This window comes from Poromitra crassiceps (assembly GCF_964638095.1).
Source record: "Poromitra crassiceps genome assembly, chromosome: 3".
In the NCBI taxonomy this organism is placed as follows: Eukaryota; Metazoa; Chordata; class Actinopteri; order Beryciformes; family Melamphaidae; genus Poromitra; species Poromitra crassiceps.
This window is the reverse complement of record NC_139625.1, coordinates 72030723-72042060: the sequence shown is the minus strand read 5'-3', so window position 1 is coordinate 72042060 and position 11338 is coordinate 72030723. Positions and strand designations below refer to the sequence as shown.

The 11338-nt window shown below is 45.2% G+C and overlaps 1 protein-coding gene across 5 annotated transcripts in view; it reads left to right on the top strand.

The window, feature by feature from the left end:
• Window positions 1–1616: 1616 nt before the first annotated feature.
• Window positions 1617–11338, top strand: part of LOC310773394 (inositol polyphosphate-4-phosphatase type I A-like) — a 130568-nt gene continuing 120846 nt past the window's right edge. For all 5 annotated transcript variants that reach the window (XM_083633265.1, XM_083633267.1, XM_083633266.1 and 2 more), the window contains exon 1: window positions 1617–1737. The gene's annotated coding sequence lies outside the window, so the exon portion shown is untranslated. The remainder of the gene's footprint in view (window positions 1738–11338) is intronic.

Sequence of the window (11338 nt, the reverse complement as noted above, 5' to 3'; positions counted from 1 at the left end):
GAACCGTGTGTCAGTCTAATTTGCATAAGGGATTTCCCTCTGCATTGTTAAACTACAAGTACTCGAATGCTAGAAACGTTACTCGAATAGTAACGTTATGAATGAGTACTCGAGTACACGAGTACTGTTGCCCATTTTTGTAAAAACAAAAACAAAAACAAAAACAAACGAGTACTCTTGCCCATCCCTAATATCTAGGCATCCATTGAATTGGTAACCATCTCATGCTAACTTGTCGGTCAGCGCCAAAGTTAGGTTACATTTTTTACAGCCTGTTGGCAGGTGTTGTGCGTGCACGCGCGTGTGTGTGTTAAAAATATCTACAAATGGACAAGAAAATGATCTTCCAGAAAACACAACATGTCTCACATGATTCACAATTGGTATGACTTTTAGTCTAGAATAGGCTATGACTCTTATTCTAGAATAGTCTATTAAAGAAAAGATTTGTTTGGGGATTTTTCTTTCTTTGGCGGCCCTCAATCCAATGTTGGGACCCGGTTGGGACCCTAAGTTGGCCCTCAGTCATCAAAACATTGAGAACCCCTGCTGTATAGTAAATGTAAAATTCTTTTAACTTGTGGTCAATAACACCCAGGAGGATTTGTGTCAAGCTGGATCTTCAAGATAGAACCGCCAACAGACCTGTCCTAAAACCTGCAGTTATAAATATTTTCCACATGATGGTGCCAGAAGGCCATTTTTACTATGGGTCATCATTGAGGAAACAGATGTACCTGTCATGGGTAGAATGGCACATCTATCTGTCAAACTCATCATTCTCAAAATGTATATTGTTTTATCCTATAAATAAATAAATAAATAAATAAATAAATATATATATATAAATATATATATATATATATATATATATATATATATATATATATATATATCACACACACACACACACACACACACACACACACACACACACACACACACACACACACACACACACACACACTGTATATATACATATATATATATATATATATATATATATATATATATATATATATATATATATGTATATATACAGTATATATATATATATATATATATATATATATATATATATATATATATATATATATATATATATATATATATATATATATATGTATATATACAGTGTGTGTGTGTGTGTGTGTGTGTGTGTGTGTGTGTGTGTGTGTGTGTGTGTGTGTACTGTGTATAGAGAGAGAGAGAGAGAGAGAGAGAGAGCCCGTTTATTACTGTTCTGTTATTATTCTGAATAGATTCCGGTCAACAATGGTCTTCTATTATATTCTATCTTATCACATTCCATTTAATTTTCTTTTGTCTTCCTCTTTGAATATCTTCAGATTTTGTCATTTATGTTACTGGGTAACAAAATGTCTTGTTTTCTGTTTTTGATTCTTTGTAACTGCTAAGTGTTGCTAATGTATGCTTTGGCAATGTAAGATGCAGCTTATCATGCCAATAAAGCCCTTTGAATTGAATTGAATTTGAGAGAGAGAGAGAGAGAGAGAGAGAGAGAGAGAGAGAGAGAGAGAGAGAGAGAGAGAGAGAGATGGGCAGGGTTACGCAGGGTTACGCGATGACGTCACCGGGCGTCACGCAGCGGCCGTGCCGTGAGCTGGAGGAGTGGAGTTGGAGTGTGAGTGCAGCAGCTAACTAGCTGCATCACATAACTGCTGTCTTTCCTTCCTCTGAATGGATATTTAACACTCCATCACGATACTTCAGCTGGTGAGTAACGTCTGTTTACCGTGTGTTTCAGACCACAACACAGATCCAAATACACCACTTAACGGCTAGTAGGGGCTCGGCTTTGGGTCATTGTTTAGGCTGCTGTCAGCAGCAGCAACGTTACGTTCACTTCGGAAACGGAGACGTCAGAAGTACTTTATCATGTTTATTTTGTAGAAACACAAGAGGACTGACAACAGTTGAATAAAGCAGAGAGGCAAGATAGCATAGAAAAGGGATCAAATAGGAATGAAATAGCATTGAATAGAATAAGTCATAATAACTCATAAGATAGGATCACCCTCCTTCAGTCTGCAGGTCACCCTGGAAAACACTGATGCCGCCGCTACAGTGGTTTTACGTAACTTTGTTAGGGAAACTGTGTGTGTGTGTGTGTGTGTGTGTGTGTGTGTGTGTGTGTGTGTGTGTGTGTGTGTGTGTGTGTGTGTGTGTGTGTGTGAGAGGTGCTGTATTGAACATAATCCAAACTTTATGCACAAACACAGATTTTACCTTCCACATGAGATGAGATGCTGCTGCTTACACATTCAAATGCAATGAAACACTCACATACTCCAGGAGAGCGTTTCACTAGTGTGTGTGTGTGTGTGTGTATTGCATCTCAGTAGTGTGTGTTTGTGTTACAGTGTACTCTTTGTGCGACCTGAGAAGCTGGCGATTCTCACTGTTTCAAACATCTGAGATGGAATGCTGCCAATGCAAAAAGTGTGCTAGCCTAGTGGACTACAATCACCAAACCTCAACTTCATTGCATCTACAGTATGATGACTACGGCTACAACTAACAATTATTTCCATTATTGAGTAATTGATGATAGGTTTTTTGGTTAATCTTTTACTCTATACGAGGGATCAGCCGAGCAGCATTTTGGTAAACAAGCCGTGTCATTGGGTGGCAACGGCAATGGAACCCTATGGAGCCCAAGTGGCGCGAGGCTTGTGTGTCTGACTCTAGCCGTCTAACTCTGTTTACCTCTGTTTAAATAAAGGATAACTTACATTTTAAAAACTGCGACAGTTCACACAACTTTAACACAACATGTATATATTATACATCAAACTCTTGTGCTAATTCTGCTCTCACTCAGAATGTCAAAATATAAGCGATGTGATGTATAGTTTTTGAGATATTAACGTTTGTTTGGCACAACTCATACTATTAACCCTGCCCCGCTGCTGCAGCTTGGTTGGTGTATTGCTGCAGCTTGCTGTATTTCCGTCTTCAATTGGTCTATTTAGATTTTGGGCCCTCATCTCGTCTTGTTGTTTGCTATGTCCTGATGCCAGGTATCCCAGCATGCTTTGCAAGGTGGTGAGCGACAGACGGCAGTGAGGGAAGGAGGGGCCATTTCGAAATTGACCAATAGAGAGCCGCAGTAACGAGTCCGGAAATCATCGATGCTAACAGCCCTGGTTCAACACAGTTTTCGCCTATGGGAGTTTTGAATGGGTTTTTGGCGCAATGCTTCTAATACGCTCTCTGGGCAACGCTGGCTTAATCAAACGCGAACCAGATGGTAGTAACATCATCTTCACACATGAAGACCACTTTTATGAGTTTTGAAGCTTTTATGTGCCGTTAAAAGGGCGGCTAGCTAGCAAACGGCTAAATGGGACTACACTGTTGAGTCGATGGGGATATATACGTCAATAACGTCACCACTCAAAGGACGAACACGGAAATTCTCTTTCTCTCACCTGGTTCAGCCCCGTTCAGCCCGGGGTAATCAGTGCACACATCAACAACAGTCCAGGTTGAGTGTTGACGTGACGTGGAAGCCTATGCGACAGTGTGTAGTTCTGGATTAGCTTAGCACGAGCTTTTTACCTCTAGGGCTCGCATTTACGCTTCAAAACTCATGAAAGTGGTCCTCATGTGTGAAGATTATCCTGCTGAACCTTGGTTCGCGTTTGATTAAACTTGCCCAGAGACCTTATTTGAAGCATCACGCCAAAAACCCATTCAAAAATCCCATAGACAGAAACAGTGTTGAACCAGGAAGTTCGGGACTTCCGCATTCAGCCTACAAAAATACGTCATCCCTGCGGCTCTCTATTGAAGACGGAAATACAGCAAGGCAGCCAACCACGCTGTAGCAGCGGGGCAGGGGTGACTGGGCGATAGCGAGTACATCGCTCATCGCTCATCGCTCATGTTGGTGTGTAGGGCCCGTTAGTCTGTAGCTACTGTAGAGGAGGAGGGGCGGTGGGAGTCCAGCACAGGAGGTCTGTGTAGTTGTATTCTAGTGTCAGTGATGATGACTTTATCAGAGACCCGGGCTGAGCAGAGGCTGCCTGTGGATGGTGGTCTAGTCGTTAGAGAGGGCGTCCTGTTACAGCCATCGACCAGCGCTAAGAACAACATAGGCGACATCATCACACATCACAGCAAACAGATCTGACTCAAAAAACGTCCTAAAGTAATATTGCACTAAATGACAGTGTTCAGACAGGATACACATACCTGTCTCCCCCTGCCTCCAATTATGGGGAAACATTGAATACTCCCCCGAGAACTACATATCTTCAAGGGCTTTCTTCTGTTTGCCAATAGGAACGCTGAAGTGACGTAAGCCGGCCGGTGGTTAGCATGCTAACTAACGGCAACTTAATAGTTTCATATTGAAACAAGTCAGAGTTCACGGGGGATTGATACTATTTGGCTAACAATTAGCTAGCTAACGTTAGTTTGCAAAAGGCAAACGTGTTAATGATGATGTGATGATAGACTGATGATGATCCACCGTGGAGACCCGGGTTCAATTCCCGACAGCGGTACTTCCAGCTTGGTGAGACGTTCCTACAGACACAATAGACCCTTTTCACGGGGGCTATTTTGTGTCGAAAAGGCAGGGTAAACACAGGTGCAAGCAAAACACTAATGAAGGTTTCCAAATTCCAATCATGAGCTGCGTTCCATTACCCATACTTGTACTTCTTTCTTGTAGTATGTACTGCCGCTGCCCTCACAAAGTATGGATTGTAGTGTGCAGCATGCATGCAAAATGCATACTATTGGGACACACTACATCTGTCGTCACGTGAGCTTCCTGAACTCCGACCTCTTGCTCACTTCCGCCGACGTCCACAGCGCCACATTTGAGTTTGTTTGTGCTCAAACCTGTCAAAATGCCTGGCGATCTAAATACATATTTGAGAAGCAGCATCGCCTCTCGCCAAGCTCTCCAGAGACGTGCGCACCGTCGGAGGCTCCGGAGAGCGTGTCGGCGTCATGGAGGTGGGCGTGGATTATACACGCAGCTCAGTCAGTGCGACGTAACTTCCGCTGCGCAAAGGATTGTGGGGCAGATTGGCTGGCGCAGCATGCATCGATCCATACTGCGAAATACGAGCTGATGTAGTACAACATCCTGGTACTCTTGGCATACTGCATCTGACATATGTATTGGGACAGTAATTATTTTTTTTGCCTACTAAATAGCATGGAAGTATGGGTAATGGAACGCAGCTCCAGAAGTTTGAAACCCTCATTAGTGTTTTTGCTTGCACCTGTGTTTACCCTGCCTTTTTGACACCAAATGGCCCCCGTGAGGAGGGTCTATTGGCCGTGTCTGCGGGTGGGAAGCTGGTGGGGTATGAGTCCTGGTCGCTGCACTAGTGCCTCCTCTCTGTCGGGGCGCTTGTTCCGGGGGGAGGAGACCTGGGACGAATAGTGTGATCCTCCCACCCCCTACGTACTGCCAGTTAAACTCCTCACTGTCAGGTGAAAAGAAGGGGCTGGCGATGGCACATGTATCAGAGGAAGCATGTGCTACTCTACAAGTCTTCCCAGATCGACAGAGGGGGTGGAGCAACAACTGGGACAGCAGGTGGAATTGGCCAAGTACAATTACCGCCTCAGGGCCTTTCTAGAAGTTCCACCAATCAACATACACTTACTTCTGGGAGGAGGAGCTAAAAAATAGTCCCTCAAATGGCATTCTAAGAACTACTATGGTTCCTAGTTCCTGCAGTTCCTCCAACTGTTCTTAGAACTATGAAAAAGTTCCTCCGGTCCCAAAACGCCTTGTGTGTGTGTGCGTGTGCGTGCGTGCGTGTATGTGTTTGTGTGCATGCGACCGTGCGTGCATGTACGTGCATGTGTACGTGCGTGCATGTACGTGCGTGTGTACGTGCGTGCGTGTACGTGTGTGCGCGGGGTGACTCATCTTTTACTCTCCCACTCAGCTCAGGAGGGCCGAACAGCAGCCTGTTGATTCATCCTCATTTCACTTTCTCTCTCTCTACAGTACTTCTTTCTGGGACACTCTCCCTCCCTGTCTCTGTCTGTCTGTCTGTCTGTCTGTCTGTCTGTCTGTCTGTCTGTCTGTCTGTCTGTCTGTCTGTCTGTCTGTCTCTGTCTGTCTGTCTCTGTGTCTGTCTGTCTGTCTGTCTCTGTCTGTCTGTCTGTCTGTCTGTCTCTGTCTGTCTATCTGTCTGTCTGTCTGTCTGTCTGTCTGTCTGTCTCGGTCTGTCTGTCTGTCTCTGTCTGTCTCTGTCTGTCTGTCTGTCTCTCTGTCTCTACCTCTACTTCTTTGTCTGACACTCTCCCTCCCTCCCTGTCTCTGTCTCTCTCTGCCTCTACTTCTTTCTCTGACACTCTTCCTCTCTCTCTCTGTCTGTCTGTCTGTCTGTCTGTCTGTCTGTCTGTCTGTCTGTCTGTCTGTCTCTCTGTCTCTGTGTGTCTCTCTCCCTCTCTCTGACAATCTTCCACTCTGTCACTCTCTCTCGCCCTCTCTCATCCTTGTCAATCACTGCAAGTCACTCTGGACATCTCATGATCATTCTTTTCTGATAATGGACACCTCGAAGTGTATTAACCCGCTTACCATGGTCACTTGCCAAAGAAACAAAACAAGATCATTCATTTATATTTTCATGCATTTTGCTGGCGAGACAAAATAGTCCCCTCGGCTGCTCAAGATTATCATTGGAGAAAATGGCCGCTTAGTGCCTGTAACCTGGCAGAATTTCTAGCCCATAAACTAACTAATAATTTGGCCAATTGTATGTAATATACAAAATAAAGCAAACCGCAATGTCTAAGAATGCAACGACATGTAACTGGCTCGTTAAACTCACATTCCGGGAATAACGTTAACGTAAGTGGCGCGAGGCTCAGAGGAGACTGAAAACCATCTGAAGCTTTCAATGTTGGAGTCCAGGTTGTTTTGTACAAGGAAGTCTCTCAGTGTGTTGGTGTTAACTGCCGATTTCATTGTTTTTGTTTGTGTTGATCTCATCTTTTTCCTCTTCGATTTGATTTGTATCACTGATACAAACAGCCAGAGCGCCTGGCTGGCTTGTTGTAAAGTTGTAAGCAGAGGGTTTGACAGTTGACAGCTGAGAGCCAGTTTCTGTCAGCTGACTAACATAAGCCTTTGTTCACACCATAGGCAGAACTGAAGCTTGAGGCAGGCTCAAGCTGAACTGACCCTTACCCGTTCACACCAGGAGCAGTCTCTTTTCCCCAGTGCCTTGCTGGGCGCTAGGCTTGCTGCAGTAGTAGGTGTTACCGGTGGTGTTACACGGTAGTGGGGGATACACCGATTACATAACATGCCCACCGGTAACACCTTTGTTTTTATGGAGGAATAAATGAAAGGAAAACTCCGCAGTTTCAGCGTGCGCCGGGTTAAATTACAAGCGCTCCCTCTGGGCTGCAGTGTGGCTCCACTGTTCTGGTTAGACCAGCAACTAATGTTAGTTAACGCTATGCATCTTATGAACACAAATTATGCCCTCCTCATACACATGTAATTAAGACCCTTAGCTAAGCCTGCGTGTGCATTCTGTTGTCACTGCGGGCCATCTCTGGAAATGTGTTTTTACCACAGCGAAAAATCGATGATAACTTAGCATCATTGCTAGCGGGAGAGAGGACTTACACAGCATTCAGTCATTGCCTGCTTACCGCTGCTTCTGGTAATGTTAATCCCATGTCAGAAAAAGTCTTTTGAAAAAGATTGTCTCCACGGGCGTCTGAAAAGTTGTCTCGAGTCAGATGCAGCCATGAGTTGTGAGGCAGCCAGTGTTGTGACTGTAAACGCCCAAACTAACATTAGAACGTCTGGACTGTGAGGACAGTGGAGGAGCTTGTTTCATTCTGCTCCGTCTTGTCTCTATGACCCTACGGTTAAAGCATAGACTGTCACTCTTGCTTACTTTAAAACTTGTATTATCAACATACTGTACATATAACGTAACGTTTGCTCTAGTCTAGCTGCTGTGATCATCATGAGGATATCCGACTGGTGTCTCACTGTTATTGTCCCCCGGAACAACATGCACTAGTAGGAACTAACAATCCTATTGTTACAGATCCCCCCCCCCCTTTCCCCCCCTTTATTTTTACGGTGTCACAGGTAACACCAGTGTTGTCACATGTTTATTACCCAGTAGGAAAATGTCCACACCGTGGCATCCCTACTTGGCGCGCCTTGAACCCACCCACAACTCCCATTGAATTCATGTCTGGCAGCTTCAAGCTTCACGTGTCACGCCTGGAAAATAGGACTTCAGCATGGCTTCAGCGTGCGGCTGGTGTGAACGGTCTCACCTGTTAACAAGGATGCCGAAATGAAACTGCATGGCTTCAACGTGACTTTGGCGTTGCTTCGGCGTATGGTGTGAACGGCCACTAAACATCAGATCTCCGAAAATGAAAATCAGATTTCTAAATAGCTGTCATCAACTGAGCACACAGGGGTAATCTAAATAGTTACTTTGACCGACTCAATTATTTTCTAAACTTATAATAAAAGTGCCATATTAACCCTTAACGGTAGTATAACGGCTCTGTCGTGATCCTGGCGCATTTCAATGAACGATGAACAGACCATGACTGGAACTACTTAGCTAGGTGTACATTATCAATGTACATGATCACAAAATAATGGAAGCCAATGAGAATCGAGTATTCACCCAGACCATGTTATAATACTGTATATGATAAACACCACATGGGGAATAGTGAGGGAGTGAATGAGTGAACCATTCTGAACACAGCTACTGTTATGCACCGGTTTGCCTGAAATTGGGAGTTAGCCTGTAAGGGGACATTCACACCAAAAGCGTTTTTTTCAGTCAGAACGCTATGAAAATCATGTTGAGAGCGCTTCCATTGTGCACAAAACACAGCGCACAGAGCGTTTTTTTTCCTCTCTGTTTGTTTTCCCCTGTAGTCGCGTGCAGTACAGATCAGAACACAACGACCACACGGACGGTAGCCAGCTGATTTTGTCTGTTTGATGTTGTTCACTGTCAACATGAAAGCCAGATTATTGCCAATTCTGGCAGCAGCCGAGGTTGAAAATCCTTCGGGAGGAGAAAAGGTAGGTGGAGTGAAAAAGACGATCAGGGCGCTTTTCCTCTAATGTTCAACTTTTTTCAGCTTTAAAACGCCCACAGCGCTCCTCCAAAAACAACAGACGCCACCAGCGCTGAAATGCCAGTGCTGGCTCCTCATTAAAAGAGGAGCCCGTCTAGCGCGTCCTTACATAGAGAATGAATTGCAGAAAGACGCTGGCAGCTCCAAAAATGCTTTTGGTCTGAATGTCCCCTAAGCTAATTGCTTCATGATCCAGCAGCTTCACGCTTTATTAATAAAAGAAGACACTTCCCGAGAATCTCTCTGCTCTCTTTCATAAAACATCTCCTTTCCTTCTCTTCTTTACATCGTACGTACACACGCACGCACGCACACACGCACGCTCACTCACTCGCCCGCCCACCCGCTAACCCACACACACACACACACACACACACACACACACACACACACACACACACACACACACACACACACACACACACACACTCACTCACTCACTCACTCACTCACTCATACACACTCAGTCACTCAGTCACTCACTCACACTCACTCACTCACTCACTCACTCAGTCACACTCACTCACTCACTCACTCACTCACTCACTCACACACACACACACACACACACACACACACACACACACACACACACACACACACTCACTCACTCACTCACTCACTCACTCACTCACTCACACACACACTCTCTCTCAGACTCACAGGAATGCTGTGTGTTTTATGCTTGTGCGACACAAGCAGAACCCCATTCTCTTCACTGGCATCCTGCACACACACAGACACCTTGCTGATGTTTCAGGTTGTTTGATACACATGCACGTGCACGCACACACACACACACACACACACACACACACACACACACACACACACACACACACACACACACACACACACACACACACACACACACACACACACACACACACACTCTCTCTCTCTCGTCTGCTGATGCGGGGTGCCCTTATGCAACAGCCTTATGAATTATTGACGTCAGGGTAAATGGAGATGCATCAAATAGAAAAGTGAAACCTGACTGTCTCCCTGTGTGTGTGTGTGTGTGTGTGTGTGTGTGTGTGTGTGTGTTGTGTGTGCTCACGTGCACACTTTGCTGTACACAGGCTGTGCCGCCAAGGATGGGTCCCCCAGAGGGACAGATGGGGTGGTGTGGCTCAAAATGTGATTCCCCGCAAAAACATGGCCGTTGTAACAAGCATTTTAGTCCTGCAACAGAAACAAACAAACAAAACTTAATTGTGAAATAGTTTGGGCGTGATTCAATGTGATTTTGAAGGGTCAAAAAGGTAAACAAAATTTGAAACACAGCACAACATCTTTTAAGTTAGAATGGGTGAGGAATTCAAATTTTATTTAAACCAATATCTAATCATACTGGCCTTCTCTGTCAAGATCTTTTTCCCCCCTAGGAAAAAAAAAAGTTAAAAATAATATTCTCACGATCAATATGAGATTCAATTACTTGTCAGGATGGCCATTTTCGCCTTTGTGGTCTCCTGCTGCTTGTAAATTGTGTTTGCACTTTAGCCACTACAGAGCGGACTCCATCGACTGGCTGCTGTGTGTAACACTGCAGTGGGACAGATGGCTGCTGTGTGTAACCTCAGTATGGGACAGATGGCTACTGTGTGTAACTGCAGTATGGGACAGATGGCTACTGTGTGTAACTGCAGTATGGGACAGATGGCTACTGTGTGTAACGCTGTAGTGGGACAGATGTCTGCTGTGTGTAACGCTGCAGTGGGACAGATGTCTGCTGTGTGTAACGCTGCAGTGGGACAGATGTCTGCTGTGTGTAACGCTGCAGTGGGACAGATGTCTGCTGTGTGTAACGCTGCAGTGGGACAGACGGCTGCTGTGTGTAACGCTGTAGTGGGACAGATGTCTGCTGTGTGTAACGCTGTAGTGGGACAGATGTCTGCTGTGTGTAACGCTGTAGTGGGACAGATGTCTGCTGTGTGTAACGCTGTAGTGGGACAGATGTCTGCTGTGTGTAACGCTGCAGTGGGACAGATGTCTGCTGTGTGTAACGCTGCAGTGGGACAGATGTCTGCTGTGTGTAACGCTGCAGTGGGACAGATGTCTGCTGTGTGTAACGCTGCAGTGGGACAGATGTCTGCTGTGTGTAACGCTGCAGTGGGACAGATGTCTGCTGTGTGTAACGCTGCAGTGGGACAGATGTCTGCTGTGTGTAACGCTGCAGTGGGACAGA